Raw genomic sequence first — 23217 nt, 5'->3', positions numbered from 1 at the left:
CAGAAGTCTAGTTCAGCTCTATGACTCCTGTATGCTGATTACTTAAAAACTGACAGATTGTGTAGAGGCTCAGAGCTGTAGTAACATTTCTTTCTAATAATAGAGAGAAAATCTCTACTCTTATTTAATCCTCAAATACAATTCCAAATGGAGAAGTAAGTGAAATTTTATATTTTAAAATAACACCAATAATCTTATTTAAATTAGTATATGTGTTGGTGGGGAATGACTCACTTTTTTCCATGCAGGCCAAATCCAAAGACCACGTATTTATCCATTTGAAACTGTGAATGCTATTTGTCAAAAATAAAAATAAGGTAGCACACCCTGGGCATGTATCTTGCTACCAGGTATTCTAAAATAAATTTTAAGCAAACTGATAAGGAAAAAAATATATAGAGAGAGATAGCTAAGTTTGTATTTTAAAATGTAAATTTGTTTATTTAATTTAAATAATTTAATTTAATCCAACTAATATTTATTGTGTGCCTACCTTTTCCCTGTTTTTATTTTTAAAAATAGAGTCAAGATGATCAGATTGATAACAGCCTCTCTAGAGTATTTCATTTGAGCAGACATCTAAATGCAGAGAAGGAATGAAATGTGTAAATAACTGAGGCAGTTGAATTGTAGGAGAAGGAAGAGCAAGTGAAATGCCTTTAGGGGAAGCAAATGTGGCAAATGTGTTTTAGGAACATGAGCAGACTCCAAAAGACCAGAGTGGACTGGGCCATGGGGAAAGGTTGTAAGAGAAGAAATAAGTGGGGAAGAAGAGAGCCAGGCTACATAGAGCCTTATGGGTCATAGTAAGGAATTCAAATTTAATTCTGAGTACAATGGGAAACTAGGAGAGTGCTGAACAGAGGATGATAGGGACTTACTTTTTATAGATTGCTGCTGCTCTAAGATGAGAGAGTGTGTGCAAGTGAGTAAGAATTGCAGAAAAGAAACCAAGGAGGAAGCAATTGCAGAGGTATTAGGTGAAAGATGATGGATCAGATGATGGATCAGGGTGGGATTGGCAGAGGCACTGAAAAGGCACTCTTTTATTGTATTTTAAGACTTTTACATCCAAGAAGATGGAGTAAATGGACTCTTCCCTATTCCTCTGGCCAAGTAAATGAAAAACTCTATATATGTATATAGTTGTTTCTCTACCAGTTTGTTAAAAATTAATTTTAAAATAGGTGATAGCAAGATATATCTTGGACTTTTTGTTTGCTTAGCAAGAGGAAGATATATATATATATATATATATCCCACACATAAGAAAATGGAATGTTGAGAGGTCAGACTCTCTAGGCAATTTGAGATTCAAGGAATGACCCAGTAGTGAGTTCTCCAGGTTTTATTTTTGCCTTATATAGCCCAGATTGAATTATGGAGAACATAGCAACTTGCAGATAACAATAGGCAAAGGGAAAAGTCCCAAGGAAATCTGTTCTCTCTAGTCAAATACTAGGAATGGATGGCCTAAAAAGACAAGAAGCTTAGACAGAAATCTTCATGATGATATACAACCTACTTCAGGCAGATGTAAAAGGGAAAAATCACAACCTGATTCTCACTCCCACCAGCAAGTGCTGACCAGGGAACCCAGACATTTACATTTACCAGAGTATAAGGGGGTCCCACTGCATTGGCCTCAGAGAATGTCAATGTGGAAATAATGGAACAGTGTTCCCTGTACCCATTAGACAAATGTCAGAAAAGATACTCAGAAGCACAAGATTTAATAACATCTGAAGTCTGGTGTTTCATTCTTACATGGTGATAACAAGGCCCCCTTCCCAACCCTCTCTCCAACCCCACCAGTAGAGACCATGTGGGAGCCTAGAGTTCTTGCCCTACTAAGGAATAACAGGACACTTCTTGTCCTCCCCACTAGGATGGTGCTAGAAGAGTACTGGTGGAGTCAGGGTTTTCACCATCACTCACTATTACCAAGGTCACCTCACTGCAGTGTCAGAAGAAGCCAAGTGAGAAGCAATAATAATGTGTTCTTATCCCTCCCAGTCAGACTGATATCGGTAGAGACCTAGTGGGGAACTTGACCTTCCACTTCACGCCTACCCAGTAGTAACAAACAGCACCTTGCATACCCATTCTACAGAAGGTGAGTGGAGAACCTAGACTTAAATATCAACATAAAAATAATGAGGCTGCACCCACTTCACCTATCAGAGCAGTGCCATAAAAGCCATGGTAAATCCCTTGATTTAAATAAGATGCATAATATTAAAACAGAAAATCCAAAATGTCCAGTTACAATTGACAATCATTCATTATACTCTGGTCAGGAGGATCTCAAACTGAATGAAAAAAGACAACAATAAAGGACAACACTAAAATGACACAGGTGTTAAATTAGCTCCCAAGGATTTTAAAGCAGCCAACACAAAAAATATTTCAAGGAGCATTATCGACATGCTTGATATAAATTTTTTTTTTAAAAAACAGAAAGTTTCAGCAAATGTATAGAAGAGATAATGAAAAACCAAGTGGAAATTACAGACCTACAGAGATACAATAATTAAAATAAAACTTAAGTGACGGCTTCAATAACAAAATGGAGGTCAGAGGAAAGAATTTTTTAACTTGGTGATAGATTCATAGAAAAAAAAAAAGAGTGAAAAGAAAAGTAGCCTCAAGGACATGTGGAATAAAACCAAACATCAGTCACCTGTGTCATTAAAGTTCCATAAGGAGAGAAAAAGAGGATGAGACTTAAATGTATTCATGTAAAAAAATGGCTGAAAATGCCCCTAAACTGAAAAACAAAACAAAACAGAACATGGCAATACTAAACAGAAACTCACAAATTAAAGGTAAATGAACCTAAAACAAAATAAACAATCTCCAAATCTATATCACATTGTAATGAAACTTTTGAAAACTAAAGACAAACAAAAAGTTTTTAAAATCACCAGAGAGGAAAAAAAAAGCATTGTCTATAAAGGCAAAACAATTTGGATGACAGTGAATTGATCAACAGAAGCCATGGAAGTCAGAAAGAAATCACACAGAAATTTTTAAGTGCTGAAGAAAAGAGCTGGCCATCTAGAATTCTATATTGAGTGAAAATATTCTTTAGAAATTAAAGGGAAACCAAAACATTCTCAGATGAAAGAAAGTCAAACTGAATTAGTCATCAGCATATCCACACTAAAAGAATGACTAAAGGAGTTTCTTTCTATATATATATAAAAAAATGATAAAAGAAGGAACTTTTGGAAGAAGGAAAAAAGAAAGCAAAACGGGTACAATTGTTGGTAAATATAATAGACATTCTTTTGACTCTTGAGTTTTCTTAATTATGTTTGATGGTTAAAGCAAAATTATACACTTTCTAATACGGTTACCAATGTGTGCAGTAAATGCAGAAGGGTAAAGGAGTATGGGGGAAGGTTTTGACACTTTAATCCAACTGGCAAAGTGTTGAGAGATACAGGCTTTGTTTAGTTATTTATATATATTGGAATACTTTTAGCAATCATTTTTAAAATTTATACAAAGAAATACACTAAAAACACTACAGATAAATCAAAATGGAAATTTTAAAATTGTTCAAGAAACTCAAAGGAAAGCGGTAAGAGGAAAACAAAGAAAAAAATCAGAGAGGAAAAAATAAAATATAATTAAAATGGTAACTAAAAACTTTTGCTCTTTGAAAGATGCTGTTAAAAAGATAAAAATAAAACAAACTAAATGTGGGATAAACTATTTGCTAGCCACATATCTGCCAAAAGATTTGTATCTAAAATATATAACTCTTAAAACTTAATCATAAAAATACTCAAATAATTCAATTAGAAAATATTCAAAGGACAAGAAATAATATTTACTATAAGGGATATAAGAGGATATACAGATAGTAATCACATAAAAATATATTCAACTTCACTATCCATTAGGAAAATAGAAATGAGGAGCATAATTTGATATCACTACATGCTGGTAAAACAACCTCCATTAAAAAAAAAAAAAGACAGTATCAAATACTAGCAAGGATGTAGGGAAACTAGATCTCTCCACATTTACATTTGGGAATGTAAATGGCACAACCATTATAGAAATTAATTTGGACTACCTTAAAAACAAAACAAAATAACAACAACAACAACAAAACCAGTATGACTCAGAAATTACACTCTTGGGCATTTATTCATGAAAAATAAATACTATTTCTAAACAGAATTCTGTGCAAAATTTTCCATAGCAGCTTTTTTTGTAACAGTTAAAAAATGTGGGCGGAATACAGATATCCTTCCGCAAATTAATAGTCACACAAAGTGCAGAACATCCACACCATGGAATACTACTCAGAGATTAAAAAAGAAACTATTGTCAGACACACCACTTGTATGGATCTTGAGGGCATAATTTTTTTAAAGGTCACTTACTACAGGGATACATTTTATCTAATGTCCTCAAAATGGCATAAAGATGGAAAACACATCAGGGTGTTTCAGGGATTAGTTATGGTGGAGAGGGAGTGAGGGAAGGCAGGTGTGACTTTAAATAGCATATGGAAACTTTCTGTAATAAAATGAAGGTACAATAAAATTAAACTCACAGTTGTTGGAATGATCACATGAAATATTTAAAATATATGATCAAAATGTCTAAAGAAATCAAAAAGAATTGTTAATATAATGACGATGAGACCATCTAAAAAGATCAAGCATATTGGCAAAAAAATAGAATTTTAAGAAGTGAAGAAAATGATAATTGAATTTAGAAAACTCAATTATTGTGTTAAGTCACATTTTGTGCTAAAGAGAAAATCATAAACGGATATTTTTAAAACTATTATATGGAACACAAGAAGACAGACAATATTAAAGAAACACTAAAGAAAAGATAAGATACTGAGATACTGAAAATTGGAGGAGGCGCTCAAGCTTTATATCGAATTGGAATATCAGAAAGAAAAATAGAGTAAGAGGATGATACAAAGATTTAGATGTAAAGAATTATTTATAAGTAATGAAAACCACATCTTATATTTTTGACAATAAAGTACAAATAATATAAATAAAAATAAACTCACATTGAAACAAAGCATAGTTGTATTGCAGAAAACCAAAAACAGAAAATTCAAAGCTCAACCAAATTCACATAACAGAATTGCAACAGTAATGCTAAATTCTCAAAAGCAACAGTAAAATCCAGAACACAGTAGAACTATATCTTCAAAGTGCTTGTTGAATGAAAACTAAATACATCTAAGGGTATATCTGGTGACACTCTCTTTCAAAAAGGATAATTAAAGCCATTTTCATAATCTTTCTAATCCACCTAGATACAACTGGGATGTGCCAATGTTGGCAATTTGTTCAGTATGTTATCGTTATTCTCAACTAAGGTAAAATTATATGACAAACTGAATGGCCACTATAATTATTTTAGAAACATGATTAGTAATTCCAAATGTAAGATCCTTCATAATCACTGAGATTATTCAATATGTTGATATTCATTATTGAAACATTTATATTTTGAAGCATTATTAAAGTATAAATGTTTAGTTGCAAAAGCAGTAATATTCAAAAATAAAATATTCCATGAGTCTTTCTTTTTGACGTATGTTCCCTTTATTCTTTCTAATCTACAGACTAGAAATTGTCCTAATGAAAGTATTAGACGTTTATTCCTTCAGCATTATCCATCATTGAATTCCATATCAAACTTGATAAAGTTCTTATCACCTCATTCAATTCCCTCAAAATGATGATTTAACATCAAAGTTTTTGTTATTTCTTCATTAAATTCAGGTTACTCATGAGCTCCTGTTTTCTAGATTCCCAAAACTATACCAACCTGCTTTCCCTAATTCTCTAAATTTCCTAGTTTTAAAGTGAAACAGTGGCTCTCAACTCTGTCTCCAAATGTTCATAAACAGACCTGCTTATAAACAAAGGACTCTACTTAATATTTACCAAGACTGATTCTCCATAAAGATTTACTAAGTGTGTGTGTGTGTGTGTGTGTGTGTGTGTGTGTTTTGGTTTGGTTTGGTTAATGTATAATTTTAATTCAAGTAATATCACCAGCAATGTTGTTTCATTTAGTTACTATGCTATTTTAAGGAAACACTCCCATACATTATTTTTTTCTGGTAAAGACAACTGAAAAATTTTACTTTCTTATGTTCCTGCTTCTGACAAGGGAACTTTTTTTTCTCAGTCTTGCTCCTGATCCCAGACAAGAAATGATGCATAGAAATGCAGTTGCCATGACAACTGTTCCACAAACTTAAGGCAAACCTGTATCATACTGTCTGCTGAGTCCCTGTTCAGCAGACAGATGGAGATCCCAGGTTCATCCTCCTTCATTTTTTCTGACTCTTCTGATCTGAAGAATACACTTTAGCATAGGGAGAGTTTTTTTTTTTTTTTATTAATCAAAGTCAGTAGTAGGTTGCTTTCTATACTTAACATTCTTTAGTCCCTTATGTGTGAAAGATTCTGTAGTAAAGCATTTGTTCAGATGTTCAGTAAGATAAAAACATTAACTCATTTAGAATTCATGTATATTCATAGACTAAAACCAAACAGTAAAATTATGCCTGATTTAAAAATTAATGATCCATAAGTTTTAGATTTTTTTTAAATGAGGTGCATTCATTATTGAAGCACTTAAGGTGATTCTTAATACTTAAATAACTAAAACACTGTTATTTTTTGCCTCTCATTTAGGGAAGTGCTATCATTCTCAAAAATGCCCTGGGATGGGTCTGAGTAAGGAGAAATTGAAAGAGAGCAGAATTTCATCTCCAAATTGTGTCTCTATGGCATAAGGATTATTTTAGGCTGATTATTTTTAAGAGACAGTATACATGGGGAAAGCTCTGAAAATCAAGTAGAAGTTACTCTTTTGTCACAAAAATTAACATTTATAACAGAAATCTTCACTTGTAAGGATGTCTCCCTCACTGTACCAGGAAGAGGAGGATGATGAAATCTCTATAAACTCTTATCAAAGTAGAAGGCAGCAGGTTTAAATCTGCATTAAGACCATACCCTTGTTTGTTCTTTGCTTGATGATCGCATATAACTGATTCCACTCCCCACCAATATTAGCCAGGGGTGGTATTTAAGGTGAGAGCTTGGGCCATTTCAGAGGCTTACTCAGTTTTGCTGGGTCTCTCCCATGTGTACAGGAGGTATACATGATATTCAACTTCTATTTTTCCCCTATTAATCAGTCTTTGATGATAGGGGAGTTTCAACAAAAAAAATCTAGAAGAGTAGAAAAAAATTATTTTTCCTTCATAAGACTATACATGAGGATTTGATACTTAGTCTGTATTAGGGTTTAATGGTTGGATTTTCATCAAGCAACATTTATGAGTGGTTTAGGAGCAGCCCCTATGTGAGATTTAAGACAGAAAACTGCAAACAAGGCTATTCTCTAATCGCTTACTTAGATAAAGATAGTAAAATTTTTCTTCCAATGCAGGCCAATAGAACACAAAGTTATTCAAGGAACACACACACACACAAAATAAACAATTAGTTCAGAAGAAAAGAATCTGGGGAAAAATAAAGATAATTAAAATATAGTGAAGTGTGCATTTTAATACCTATCATCTCATAAAATTACATTTCTATGTTCAGAATGAGAAGTGCTCATAGCAAGCAACTTCACTGAATTCCAAAGGTAATAACTATGTTCAAAAACTAAGAGCTACAAATAATAATTAAGGAGATTGATGGTACTCCTGGTGTCAAATGATTTTGAAGAAAGAATACTGGTAATCTGAAATAATCTGAATTTTAAATTATTATATTTCAAAATGATATTTTTAGTCAGTGTTTTGAGTGGAATTCAAGTCAACATAGTTTTTTTCATACACATTTTTGATGCTGATCCAAATGCATATAAACAATAAGAATTATTTTTAAACTCACTTAATCTTTTGATGGATTTTTGGAAGGTATTTTTTATTTATTTAATTTCATTTTTGCGTTGAGGTAAACCCAATTTACAATTTTGTGTTAGTTTCTGGTGGAAAACTATTTTTTAAAATGAAAACACTCAACTATTTAATGGTAATGGAGTTCTAAGATTTTTTAAAATTAAAACTAGATATAAGAGTAAGATGCTAAAAGTTCATAGGACAATTCTTTATAAGCTTGTTTGGCAGAGAAACATACAATTTTTCATGGCATTACACTTATTCCATTTTTATGAAATTAGAGTCCACTATATTCGTGTCTTCAAGTTCCTCTCTGATTTTCTACCAAGTTTCCCCTGAAATAAGATCTAATAAATTATTACCAGATTCTCCTAGCACAATACTTAAGCACATTGGTTTCAAATCTTCTTTCCTTTGGTAGTGAAAGAATCACCTATCCTATCCACACTTTTAGACTTTGGAAATCTTGTATCTTTTGCAAGTCATTATGGCAATTACTACTTTCTCCCACAAACCCTTTCTTACATTCTAGCTCCACTCCATCATTCCACAATCATAGCATCAATTTGTGCACTACTTCCTATGCTTAGCACTAGACATATATGATACATTTACGAATGTTTACAATAGACATTTAAGGAAAGCATACATATCTACACTTTATAGACTGTGAGTTTGAAATTCACATGGGTTAAATTGACTTGTCCAAGTCTATATAATAGGTTAGTGTTATAATCAGGATTCAAGCCCTGCTCCATCATATTCTAGGTCTTCCTCTTTCTCTCTCTACCATATTTTTCTGTTCTTTGAAATCCTATGATACTTTTGATTCTTCTAGTTTCACTTAGCCCTTTCCTTCTTGTCACATTTAGGTAGTAACCCATTCTAGATAATTTATATTATTTTTTTTTCATTACCTGGGGTAATAACTTTCCTGCTGTATTACTAACACTCTAGAATAACTGAAGAACATATAGCTTCTAATCAAATAGACTGTTATGCCTTCCTCTCTGGCAGAAAGTGGGCTGCGGTTAGATGAATGACTCTTCAGAACAGTCAGTTCATAACTAGCTCAGGATCCTGATTGATCATTCATCATCAGTTTGCAGAATGCAGAGGGCGGCAACCTGTCCAGGCAACACATTCAGGCACCAGTATGTTAGGTGTCATTTATTCTTTAACAGTGTCTCAGACCATGCCTATGGAAAAGAGAAAAATACATTTTTCCTGGGCACTTTTGTCTCATAAATATGGATTAAGTTTTGCTGCAAATTTTGCATAACTGACATCCTCCAAATCTCAGTTGCTTGCATAATTCTTTTTTTCTTTCACCCAGGGACCCAGTCACCTGTTAAAAGTGACTCTACCCCAGGATGTGGGTTAGGTTCAGGTCAGCTCCACATGTCTTCAGGTTCTGAGTTCCAGCCTTAAAGGGCACATTCTACCTGATACATGATGTGCTCATGGTGGAGGATAAGAGCTTTGGGGAGCTGGGTGATACTTGTATTTCTAAAAGCAGTCAATAAAACACAAGTCCTTCTAGCAACTTTCTTCTAAGAATTTCTTTGGCCAGAGCCATAAATTCATTAAGTTTATATTCTTCTTCTTGAATATTCTAGGTCAGTAGGTTTACCAAATGTTTTGCCACTATATAACATGGCCACTGTTATTCCAACCCCTCTCTTTTTAAAACTGTATATATATTTTTATTGAAGTATAGTCAGTTTACAATATTGTGTTAATTTTGGCACACAACACAATGCTTCAGTCACACATGAATATATATATATTCATTTTCATAGTCTTTTTTACCATAAGTTACTACAAGATATTGAATATAGTTCCCTGTGTTATACAGTATGAACTTGCTGTTTATCTATTATATATATATACATATATATACATATATATATATATATATATTTATATCCGCAAATCTTGAACTCCCAATTTATCCTTTCCCACCCCTTTCCCCACCAGTAACTGTAAGTTTGTTTTCTATGTCTGTGAGTCTGTTTCTGTTTTGTAAGTAAGTTTGTCTTTTTTTAGATTTCACATATAAATGATATCATGGTATTTGTCTTTCTCTTTCTGGCTTACTTCACTTAGAATGACAATCTCCATGTTCATCCATATTGCTGCAAATGGCATTATTTTATTCTTTTTATGGCTGAGTAGTATTCCCTTATATAAATATAACATAACTTCTTTATCCAAGCATCTGTTGATGGACACTTAGGTTATTTCCATGTCTTGGCTATTGTAAATAGTGCTGCTATGAATATTTGGGTGCATGTATCTTTTTGAATTAAGGTTCCCTCTGGATATATGCCCAGGAATGGGATTGCTTGATCATATAGTAAGTCCATTTTTAGTATTTTGAGGTATCTCCATACTGTTTTCCATAATGGCTGCACCAAACTACATTCCTACCAAAGTCCAATCTCTATAAACAGATTCCTCATAATCTGCTACCTGAATCCAAAACCAATCCCAAATGTTTTAAGCTGTCTTTAGTCAGCTGTTGCAGTGATAAAAGTGATTTAACAACATAAAAAACTTGTCATATTGTGCACTTTGAAAATGTTTTCTGTTAGGTGACATTTTGGGGCCTTTGAGAGGGTAGTAACTGTCCTGGTAGAATTTTAATATTGCTTTTCGGTATAGTTTTCCCCCTTCCTGATTTATGAAATTCAATCACTTCAGACTGCTGCAATAGAGAACTTATATTTGTATTCATATCTTGTCTTGGTTTCGTGACCACAAAGTTCTATCCTGAAGAAATGTGGGGCTTTGTTGGGAGTCATGGAGGAAAAGAAAGGAGCAACATTTACTTTGAACTGATTCTAAAAGGGATTTATGCTCCATCATTCTCCTTAGGCTTTTTTTTTTTTTTTCCATCAAAGCTGTCACTGTATTTCTGTGCCTTCTTGCTTTGTCTCTGTTTTTCCAGATCAGTGTTTAGGAATATGGGGTCTATAAATGAGAAGTAATTCTGTCTTTTTTTTTTTTCACCTTTTAAAAGTATTGCATTAAAGAAAAAACAGTCAAGGTACTATAATAATACTTTTAAATGTAAACAAGCATCCTATGCCATGTGGTTCTCTTCTTCCATTTAATTTTTCATACTCACCCTTGTGTTTGAGAATATTGCTTCATTATACTCACTCTAAGTCACCAATTTTATTCACATTACTTCATAGATGAACAACCAACTGCATGATAATAACTATTGTTATTTAGAATTCTTTTAAGCATAAAATTGAAAGGGATTACACATTTTAGAATATTGATAAATCATGGAAATCTATCCAAGCATATGATTTTCTAACAATGCTACATTCTCACCCTTCTATATCTTATTATTTTTTTTTATTTTGTATTTTACTTCCTTCTTTTCAATAATTAATTACTCAGCACACAATTCAAATTATGTTTTATTCTCATCATTTGTGCTCTCTCTTTTCTCTCTCTCTCTCATACAGACACACACACAGGTTCTTAAATGATAACTTTTTAAATCATCTTTAAATTTCTAGCAACTGTACAGTTCTTGGCCTGTATTAGGTACCTTATAAATATGTGTTGTACTATTTTTACCCATGAGGAAACAGGGGCTCAATTTGACTAAGCAACTTATTCAATGAGATAGTCAACTATAGGCTATGGTAGCATAAGAATCCAGAAACACTAACTCTCAACTGAATATTCCTTTATATGCAATATATGTGAATAAATGTAGTCCATCAATATAAATTAGAACTTTGTAAAATTCTGTATTTCTAAACTCTTAAAACTGAATTTTTCAAAAAAAAAAGCCTTGTCTGTTTAAACCTAAGTATACATATATACGTAGTATGATTTTGCTGTTCAAATAGTCATGTCCAGAAATAATCCATACAATTCTATCAATTTTTTATCATTCAATGAAGTTTTTGCTTTTTGGTCTCAGTTATATATTTACCTCTTATAACATGTTGAAACAATAGTGATTTGTGACTATCTTAAATTTCTCTGTGCAACTTCCTTTGGTGCTATCAAATATTCATTTATCTAGAATGTTTATTTATTGCTGATTCTGTTGTGCTTTAACAAAGGAGCTCTTTTAACATAAAAACAGCCAAAAGGATATCCTCTTTGCCTTTAACTGCAGGATGTTCCTGCAGTGAGCAGGGCCTTTTTGGATGACTTTAAGAGGAAGGTCAATGTGGCTTTCTCTGCCTTTCCTGAACCTCCAACATGTTTTACCTGAGTCAGCACTCTTGAGACTAGTGCTTTATTAGCTTTAGAGTTTCCACTTGAGAATGTTCTGTCTCTGTTATTTTAGCAGACTGGCCAGACTATGGCTAGCATAAAGATGATCAGAGAAAGTTTATATATGTAAGGCATTTAAACACTCTAAAATGCTTTTAGAGTAGAACAAGTTAAAAAAAAATCATAAAAATAGTTTTGGAAAGTCACATGTTTTTTTTTTAACACCTTTATTATGGTATAATTCCTGTCAGTAAACTACACATCTTTCAGATGTACAATTTGATGAATTTTGATAGTTGCATACATCAGTGAAACCACCACCACAATCAAGATAGCTAACATTTCCTTCACTCCCCAAGAAGTACAATTTTGGAATTCCCAATTTATCCCTTTCCACTCCCTTTTGCTGCCTGGTAAACATAAGTTTGTTCTCTATGTCTGTGAGTCTGTTTCTGTTTTGCAGTAAGCCCATTTGAGAAGGTTACGTGTTTATAATGGGGTTTTTGTTCTGAATTCAAATGGCATCTTTCCAGTTTACTTTTTCTTAACTTATACATATACAGGACTTGACTGTGCAGATTTACTGTGGGTAACTTTCTCAAGATACATAATCAATAACCCCAGAACCCACTTCTTGAATATTTCATGCATATTCTTTTCCAGCTATTCTTTCAGTAGCAAGAGCATAAAAAATAAGAAACAAAAGACTAAACTGTATTACACAACATGTACCAGAATTCTTAAAGATAAGAAATAAATAATATTCAACCTGAGAATCTATATTGATGCATAAAATAATTTCACCTCACAATCAGCTAAAGTAGTTTACCACTAAGAGTCATGATCAATGCTTCGAAAGTAGATAGAGGTCTAGATCCTCATTAGCACATCATACTTATGAATTATATTTAAAATATCCATGAAAAAAGTCCTTGTGTACCATCATCTAAAATTCTGGGCATCACTTAGGAAAATTAGTCAAAAGACCTTAAATCTGAGTGTCAGCTTTGAATAGTGGTGATATAGAGATTTTAAAGTCACCTGACCTGGTTAGATTACTGCAGGGTCACATGAAATTCAATGTTTGCAAATCTCAGATTCTACATTAGAAGTATATAGTACTTTTTTTTCATGGGACTATGGTGAGGTTTGTAAATATCTAAAAGATTTGGCTGATATTAGAAACTCATAAACTATTAGCTATTATTATCTCTGTGGCTGTCTTTTAGACCAAAGGTTTTCACAATAGAAAATATATATATTTAGAGGCACAAAAAGACTCTTCCAGAGATAAAAGTGTTAGATTATATTTAAGAAAATCAATTTGCATATCCTCAACTTTTATAAGCACTTTTCCCTAAACTTGATCCTTGTAAAAATGAATCAGTGCTGTGCAAATTCTCCCTTTCAACTCCCTTTCACAGTCGTCATTCTCCTAACCTACAGAAAAAGAATTAAAAAAAAAAAGAGAGAGAATAAAAGAAAGAAAGAATATTCTTCTCTTTTTTTCACTATAGGCTATTATAAGATATTGAATATATTTCCCTGTGCTATATAGTAGGGCCTTGTTTATCTTATTTATATGGAGTTACAGAATGTCTTTATTCTTAAGAAATTCATACCTAAGTATTTTGGACTGAAGTTTGATGATGTCCACAACATACTAATAAGTGTTTCAAAGAATAACACTTATATGTGTATACTGAGGCTAGGGACACAGCACATGTGTGTAAGAGAGCTGTACAGTGATAGCATATGTGGTGAAAATTTAACAATGAATCTGGTGAAGGATATATAATTTTTTTAATTGAAGTACAGTCAGTTACAATGTGTCAATTTCTGGTGTACAACACAATGTCCCAGGCATGCATATACATACATATATTTGTTTTCATATTCTTTTTCATTGAAGGTCATTACAAGATATTGAATATAGTTCCTTGTGCATGAATGTAATTTTTTTTTTCAATTTTTGATAGGTTTAATAGATCTGATACATTCGATCATTTTCTAAATAAAAAGCTGGTGAAAATGTTATGTGCAACCTCTCAGAAATATGTAAAGGAAATTATGCTTTCCTAACATTCTAAAGGTATAGTGAACAAAGTTACGTGAACAAAAAACACTGAAGAACACAATTTAAACAAAAGGACTCAAAAAAGACATAGTTGTATTATCCATTTGGAAAACATAATCCAAGCTTCAACATAAATAAACCATAATGCAGTTCTGGGCTTTTTGTGATGTACTTTTATTCAGTATAGATTTTATCTTACTTGAGAATTCTTAATACAGTTACAGTTTGCCAGATTGCTTGCTTTTTAAACTATGCATCAAGGAAAGCATAAAATTAAGGCATAAAAAGGCTTAAGCTTTGACATATGCTTAGAGAATAACTTCACATCTGTCCATTTCAGATGGTAGCATATAAAATAACTATCTCTGTGCTTTGCTAAATTCATCTAACCTCACTGTCTAGTCCACTAATTTGCATACATAAAATCAAGGATTTTTGCTTATACTCATTACCTATATTATACCTTAAAATTATGTAAATATTAATTTTTGAATAAATATAATAGCTGACACTTTATCAGTTCTGTATGTGAATTTTTTTCATAATGCGCTGGTTTTTCCACCATATTTTATTACAGATAAATTATTTTTCTTTTCTAACTTAACTAATATTTGGAGTGCAATAAAAACAATGACACAGAATATTGTCTGTATTCTGTGTATAAAACTCCATTTTTGACCCTGTCCCAATATTAGTCATTAGTCATAGTGGTGACATGAGAAAGTGTATAGGACTTAGATCAATAAAACCGAATAGAGAGCCTAGAAATAGATCTACGTAATATATAGTCAGCTGATCTTTGACAGCAACAAAGACAATCCAATGGGAAAAAGAAAATTTTCAACAGATGATGTTGGAACAACTTGATAGCTACATGTAAAAAATCAATTAAGATGCAACCTTGTACCTTTCACAAAAAATAACTCAAAATAGATCACAAATCTAAATATAAAATGCAAAACTATAAAACTCCCAGAAGAAAACATAGGAGAAAATCTAGGTGACCTTTGGTATGGATATGACTTTTTTAGATACATCACCATAGGCACGATCTATGAAAGAAAGAACTGGTGAACTGGACATCATTAAAATTAAGCACTCCTGCTCTGTTAATGACACTGTCAAGAGAATGAAAATTCAAGTCACATTGGGAGAATATATTTGCAAATGGAATATACAATAAAATACTATTATCTAAAATATATAAAGAACATTTATAACTCAACAATAAGAAAATGAACAACCCAATTTAAAAAGTAGACCAGACTCTTAAGGAATACCTCTCTGAAGAGTGAAAAAAGCTTAAGGGGCTTATAAGACAATACCAAAGATAATAGTGTTTATTTATGTGGGTCTCAGAAGGAGGAGGGAAAGAAGGGGCAGAAATATTGTTTGAAGAAGTAATGGCTGAAAACATCTTTTTATTCAGAGGGTTTTATTTTTCTTTGTTTATTTCCTTCCAGTTTTATTGAGGTATAATTGACATTCAGCACTGTATAGTTTTTTGTGTATGTATGGGGGTGGGTACTTAGGTTTTATTTATTTTTTTAATGAAGGTACTGGGGACTGAACCCAGGACCTTGTATTTGCTAGACACATGCCATACCACTGAGTTATACCCTCCCCATGGCTGAAAACATCTTTAATCTGGGGAAAGAAACAAACATCCAGGTGCAGGAAGACCAAAGAATGTCAAGGAAGATGAACCCAGTAAGACTCAAAGATACATTATAATTAAATTACCAAAAGTTAAAGACAAGGAGAGAACACTAAAAGCAATGAGAAAAAAAAAATAACTTGTTATATATAATGGGACTATCAGCATAAGAAAATCAGCAGACTTTTCAGTATAAAATTTGCAAACGTGAAGAGAGGGGCATATTATATTCAAAGTGCTAAAAGAAAAAAAATCAAACCAAGAATATTCTATCTGGCAAAATTATCTTTTAGAATGGAAGGAGAGTTTAAAGAGGTTTCCAAATAAGGAAAAGTTCATCACCACTAAACCAGTCTTACAAGAAATTTTGAAATGAATTCTTTAAGCTGAAATGAAAGAGTGTTAATTAGTAACAAGAAAACATGAAAGAATAAATCTCACTAGAAAAGTAAATATGTAGAAAAAGTATTGGATTAATCATTCATAAAGCTAGTGGGAAAGTTAAAGACAAAAGTACTAAAAATAACTATGATTACAATATTCAGTTAAGTGATACCCAAGTGAAATGTGACATCAAAAACAAAATATAAGGGGGGAAGAGTAAAAATGTTAAGCTTTAGAATGGTATCACTGAAGTTAACTTAAAACACACTGTTATAAGTTGCTATAAATAAGCCTCATGGAAACCACAAAACAAAAATCTATAATAAATACATTAGAGATAAAGGATTATTAGTGAGAAACTACAAAATGGCCAGTAAACAGTTAACAAATTGGCAATAAGTACTTGCTTATCAACAATCACTTTAAATGTAAGTAAAATAAATCTCTAGTCAAAAGACAGAGTAGCTGAATGGATAAAAACAAACAAATGAAAAAAACAAGATCCATCTACATGCTGGCTACAAGAGATTCATTTTAGATGGAAGTACACACAGAGACTGAATGTGAAAATATGGAGAAAGATATTCCATGCAAATGAAAATCAAAAGAAATTTGGAGTTGCTATACTTACAACTGACAAAATAGACTTTATGACAAAGAATGTAATATGAGACAAAGATGAGTGTTACATAAGTATAAATAGACCAATTCAACAAGAGGATATAACAATGTAAATAATTATGAGCCCAGCACAGCACCACCTAAATACATAAAGTACATGCTGACAGATGTAAACGGAGAAATAGTAGTACAATATTAGTTAGGAATTTTAACACCCCACTTACATCAATGGATAGATCACCCAGAGAGAAAATCAAAAAGGACAAGAGGACAAACTGGCCTTAAATGACAGTTAGATCAGATGGACTTAACAGATATATACAAATAATCCATCCAAAAGCAACAGAATTCACATTCTTCTCAAGTACACATGGAATGTTTTTCAAGGATAGATCACGTTAGGCCACAAAACAAGTCTTAATGAATTTAAGATGACTGAAATCATGTCAAGCATTTTTTCTGACTACATTGAAACTAAAAATTAATTACATGAAGTAAACTGGAAAATTCACAAATACTTGCGATTAAACAACACACTATGAAACAACCAATGCATCAAAGAAAAAAATCAAAAGAGAAATAAAAAATTACCTTAAGACAAAAGAAAATGGAAGTATAAGATACCAAAGCTTGTGAAATGCAGCAAAATAGATTCCAAGAGGAAAGTTCATAGCCATAAATATCTACCTCAACAAACAAGAAAATTCTTAAATAAATAACCTAAATTTACACCTCAAAGGCCTAACAAAAGAAGAACAAACAAAGCCCAAAATTAATAGATGGAAGGAAATAACAAAGATTAGAGCAGAAATAAATACAATAAAGATTAAAAACAATAGAGAAGATCAATTAAACTAAAAGCTAGTTTTTGAAAGATAAACAAAATTAACAAGCCTTTAGCTAGTCTCACCAAGAAAAAAAGAATGATTCAAATAAATAAAATTAGAAGAAAGGAGGTAATGCAATTGTACCCACAGAGATAAAAAGGATCATAAAAGACTACTATACATAATTATATAACAACAAATTGAACAACCTAGAAGAAATGGATAAATTTCTAGAAATATACAACCTACCAAGACTGAATCATGATGAAATAGAAAATATGAACAGATGAATTACTAGCAAGGAGATTGAATCTGTAATTAAAAACCTCCAAACAAAATGCCAGGACCAGACAGATTGAATGGCAAATTCCCCCAAACATTCAAAGAAGAATTAATACCAATCCTTTTCACTCTTTCAAAAGAATAGAAGAGAATGGAACCTTCCAAACTCATTTTACATTTCCAGAATTACTGTGATGTCAAAACCAGACAAAGATGCCACAAGAACAAAGCTAGAGGCATTACACTTCTTGGTTTCAAGCTATATTACAAAGCTGTAATAATTAAAATAGTATGATATTGGCATAAAAACAGACACATTGATCAATGGAATAGAATTGAGAGCCCCAAAATAAACCACACAAATATGGTCAATCTATAATAAAGAAGCCAAAAATATACAATGGGGGAAAATAGTCTGTTTAATAAATGATGTTGGGGAAACTAGAAAGCCACATGTAAAATAATGAAAATGGACCACTATCTTACACCATACACAAAAATTAACTCAAAATGGATTAAAAACTGATCATAAAACCTGGAAACATAAACCTCCTAGAAGAAGACATTGGAGAGAAGATCCTTGACATTGATCTTGGCAATGATTTTTTTTTTCAGATATGACACCAAAAGCACAAGAAATAAAAGCAAAAATGAGTAAGTGGAGCTACACTGTACTAAAAAGCCACTGCATAACAAATAAAACTATCAATGACATAAAAAGGCCACCTACTGAGTAGGAGAAAATTTTGCAAATTACTTATTTGATAAAGGCTTAACATATAAAATGCATAAAGAATGCATACGACTCAATATTAAATAGCAGTCTTATTAAAAATGGGAAGATCTGAATAGACATTTTCCCAAGAACAATATACAGATGGCTAACAGGTTCATGTAAAGACTGTCAACATCATTAATCAACAGGAAAATTCAATTCAAAACCACAGTGAGATATTGTCTCACACCTGTTAGAATAGCTATCATCAAAAAGACAAGAAAAAAACAAGTGTTGGGTGAAGAGGTGGAGAAAGGGAGTCCCTAATACACTGTTGGTGGGGATGTAAATTGGTGCAACCCTATGAAAAAACAGTATGGAAGTTCTTTAGAAATTTAAAAATAGAACTACTGGAAAAATGATCCAACAGTTGCACTTTGGATTATTTAACTGAAGAAGATGGAAACACTGACTTGAAAATATATGTGAACCTCTTGTTCATTGTAGCATTATTTACAATAGCCAAGATATGTAAAGAACGGAAGTGTCCATGGTAGAATTAATGGATAAAGAAGAAGTAATGATATACATAATGGAATATTATTCAGCCACAAAAAAGAATGATTTGTTGTCATTTGCAACAACATGTATGAATCTTGAGGACATTATGCTGAGTGAAATAAATCAGAGAAAGACAAATGCCACATGATCTCTCTTATATGTGGAATGTAAAAAATAAAAACAGAAACCAAAATAATCTTATAAATACAGAAAATAGACTAGTGGTTTCCAGAGGCAAGGGGTTGGGGAATGGGAGAAATAGTGAAGGGTATATAAAAAGAAAAATGCAAATTAAAAGAGTAAGATACCACTATATATCTATTAGAATGGCTGAAATCTAGAACACTTACAACACCAAATGCTGTAGAGGATATGGAAACAGCAGGAACTCTGATTCATTACAGATGATACAGTCACTTTGGAAGACAGTTTGTAGTTTTCTATAAAACGAAAGATACTCTAACATATGATCTAACAATAGTGCTATGTGTTATTTACCCAAAGAATTTCAACATAGATGTTCACTAAAAAACTGGCACGTGAATGTTTATAGCTTTTTTATTCATAATTGCTAAAACTTGGAAGCAACTAAGAATCCTTAGGAGGTGATGTTGTTCAGTAGGTCAATAGATAAATGAACTGTTGTACATCCAGACAATGGAATATTACTCAGTACTAAAAAGAAATAAGCTTTCAAGCCATTAAGAGACATGGGGGAAACTTAAATGCATGTTACTAAGTGGAAGAAGCCCATATGAAAGGACTACCTACTCATGTGATTCCAACTATATGACGTTTTGAAAAAGGCCAAACTCTGGAAAGAGAAAGCAGATCAGTGGTTGCAGGAGGTGGGGAGAGGAAGGATGAATTGGAAGAGCCAGAGGCTTTTTTTTTTTAGGTCATTGAAACTACTGTGCATGTTACTATATTGATGGGTATATGTCATTACGCATTTATCCAGACCCATAGAGTGCACACCAGCAGGTGTGAACCCTAATGTAAAAGATTGAAATTTGGGTGACAATGATGTATCAGTGTAGATTGATCAATTGTAACAAATGTACCACTCTGGTGGGGGACAGGAAATCACTGTACCTTCTGCTTAATTTTGCTGTGAACCTAAAACTGTTGTAAGAAACAGAATCTATTAATAAAAATAGACAGATGCACAACATGATAGATAGATGGTTTGGTAGATAGATAGATAGATAGATAGATAGATAGATAGATAGATAGATAGATAGATGATATAGACAGAGACTGAGAGATGAAACATCTTACTCCATTACGAGGATAAAACAATAACATAATACAAAAATAAACCCTTTTAACTAATACTCTGTTGATATGTCTGAATCATCATTTAATATATTAAATAATACTTCTACTTAATGCATTCAGCAGACTTGTGACTTCTGTTGAGTGCCTTTTTGTAACTTGATTAATTGTGCACTAGAATCCAGAGACAAAAGGTACAGCTCCTGCTCTCCAGGGAGTCTCAGGATATAGGGCGAGACAGCTAAATTAACCAAAGATGAGAACATGGGTTAAGTGTGATAAATCTACATCCATGGCGCCACATACTGAGACAAATGCTTAACCTCTAAGTTACGGGCAAGGAAAAGGGGATTACAGAAGTCTTTTTAAGGAAGTGTGATTCCTTGAGTTTTGAACGACTAATGTGAAAACAGTGAAGTAGAGGAAAGAAGGGCAGAAAAATCACTGTGATATTTCTTTAAGCCATCGCAACAAGTGAGCCATTCCGGAGAAGTCATATGGTTTTGCATATCAGTGCCATTACAACTATTTATATTAAACCTCAGTTTAGCTATTGATGCTGCTAAGAAATAATTTGAGTTTTCATTAAACAGATCTTTTTCTCCACTGAAATCATTCAAGAGACAGTGTAATGTGGTAATTGCTGGCAGGAAGTCAAATCTCTAGGATTCACACCAGCATCATTGACAAACCGTTTATCTCTGGGCAGGTTATTTAGCTCTCTGTAGCTCAATTTCAACACTTGTAGGACAGAAGTAATAACAGCACCTACTTCTGAAAATAAATGTGAAGTATAAAAACATAATATTTGTAAAATATTTAGCACATTATCTAGGATGGAGGTAAGTACTCAATGTGATAACATTATTATTCTTTTACCAAATCCAGTGTCCCTCCATTAGCCCCTGCTCTTTGAGGATAACAGTACCTGTTACTTTATTGAGACAAGTGAGGCCAGATACTAACGAACTTTGTCTTCTTAAGTCCTACACACTAAATGTCTGCATTTGGGGCCTTCTTCAGTTCTCAGTGTGACTCTCCCTCAGTGAAACTCCCTTGTCCAGGATTCTGCATGCTATGTCGTCCTTTTTGGTCTTTTCCCCAGCCCTACTCCACTTTTCCCTTTTCGATTTTCAACATATTCCTTTCCTACTGGTTCTCTTCTATGGACTTTAAAACACCTTATGTTTCTTCTGTCTCCACTAAAACAAATAACCTCCCCTGGATTTGATGCTTCTCCCTGGCTAGCTCTTGGGGCATTTCTTCATGGTTTAAGTTAAGCAGGAGGTGTGCTCAAATATTCCCATTTCTTGGAATCAGAATTCAGGTCAGGACATTCCATTGAAATAACTGCTGTAAGTTACTAACGACATAACATTCTAGTGAATATTTTATTTTCAAATGTTCCATCAACCTCTATATTATTTTACCAGCTGTTATTTCCATTAATTTTGAAATTCTTTCATCCAATTGTTTTACTGGCGTCAGTCTCTTCTGTTTTTCTCTTGTCTTTCTGGCTTCACTGCTCTCTCATCCCTTTAATTTCAGTGACCTTAAAGTCCTTCTATTTTTCCCACTTTATCAAATATCTTGAAGTGATCACATTCTAAACATTAATTTCAACTTCTATGTATTACTGAGCCTCAAGTATCTATTTTTCTATTCAGACCACCCTTTAAATCTTCAGGCCCTTCATTCTGTTTGGATCACCTATATGTACCTTCAAGTCCACAATTTAGCAACACAACTAAGGGTATTTTTCCAGTCTGCTCCTTGTCCTTGCTTCCAGTCTCAATAAATGACACGGTCCTCCCACAATTCACCTAGGAGCTAAACTTCAAAATCACTTAAAAGTTCTCCATCACCCTCTAAAATCAGGCACTTGTCCCCATAGATTTTCTCTCCACTCTTTTAGAAGAAGCCTTCATTAATCTTGATTTGTACTGCTGCAAAGGCTATTTAATTATTCTTGAGAAATAGGACAGCGTGGTGGCAAGGGAGGGTATCTACATCCCCACTGTCTGAGTTCAATTCTTGCCTCTGATACTTTCTAGCTGTGTGACTTTGGGCAAGTTTATCTCCCATTCCTCAACTACTGAATTTATAAAGTAGGGATAGTCATAATATCTACATCATATCACTATTGTAGTAACAGCATTAACATATATAAAATCCTGCCTGACATATAGGAAATGCTATCTCAGCTCCCTTTAAAATCGTTTACTCATAGCTTTCAAGATAAATTCTAACCTCTTTTCTTTTCACGTGAAGCATTTTATGATTTCACCCTCACCTTTAATTTATTATAATTATCTCTTGCCTCCTCCCAGGAAGCACTCTGAGATTCAGCCACAACAGTACACTTGAGCCCTACATAATGTTTTTACTTTTTTTTTAATCTCCGTATCTTCAATTCTATTTACTTTGCTTTTTTAACATTTTTGTAGTTGCACATGTGTGTGTGTGTGTGTGTGTGTGTGTGTGTGTGTGTGCGCGTGTGTGTGTGTGTGTGTTGTTGCCATAGACAGCTAGGTTAATTTCAGAGACTATAGATTTTTCTGGGGTGAAGTTGTATAACACTTTTAGAAGCCAGAGAAGGATCAGTACTGACCTGGATTTTTGAGGGTATTCTTTCTT

The sequence above is a fragment of the Vicugna pacos genome, chromosome 14 (assembly GCF_048564905.1).
Source record: "Vicugna pacos chromosome 14, VicPac4, whole genome shotgun sequence".
Taxonomy (NCBI): Eukaryota; Metazoa; Chordata; class Mammalia; order Artiodactyla; family Camelidae; genus Vicugna; species Vicugna pacos.
This window is presented reverse-complemented; position numbering follows the sequence as displayed.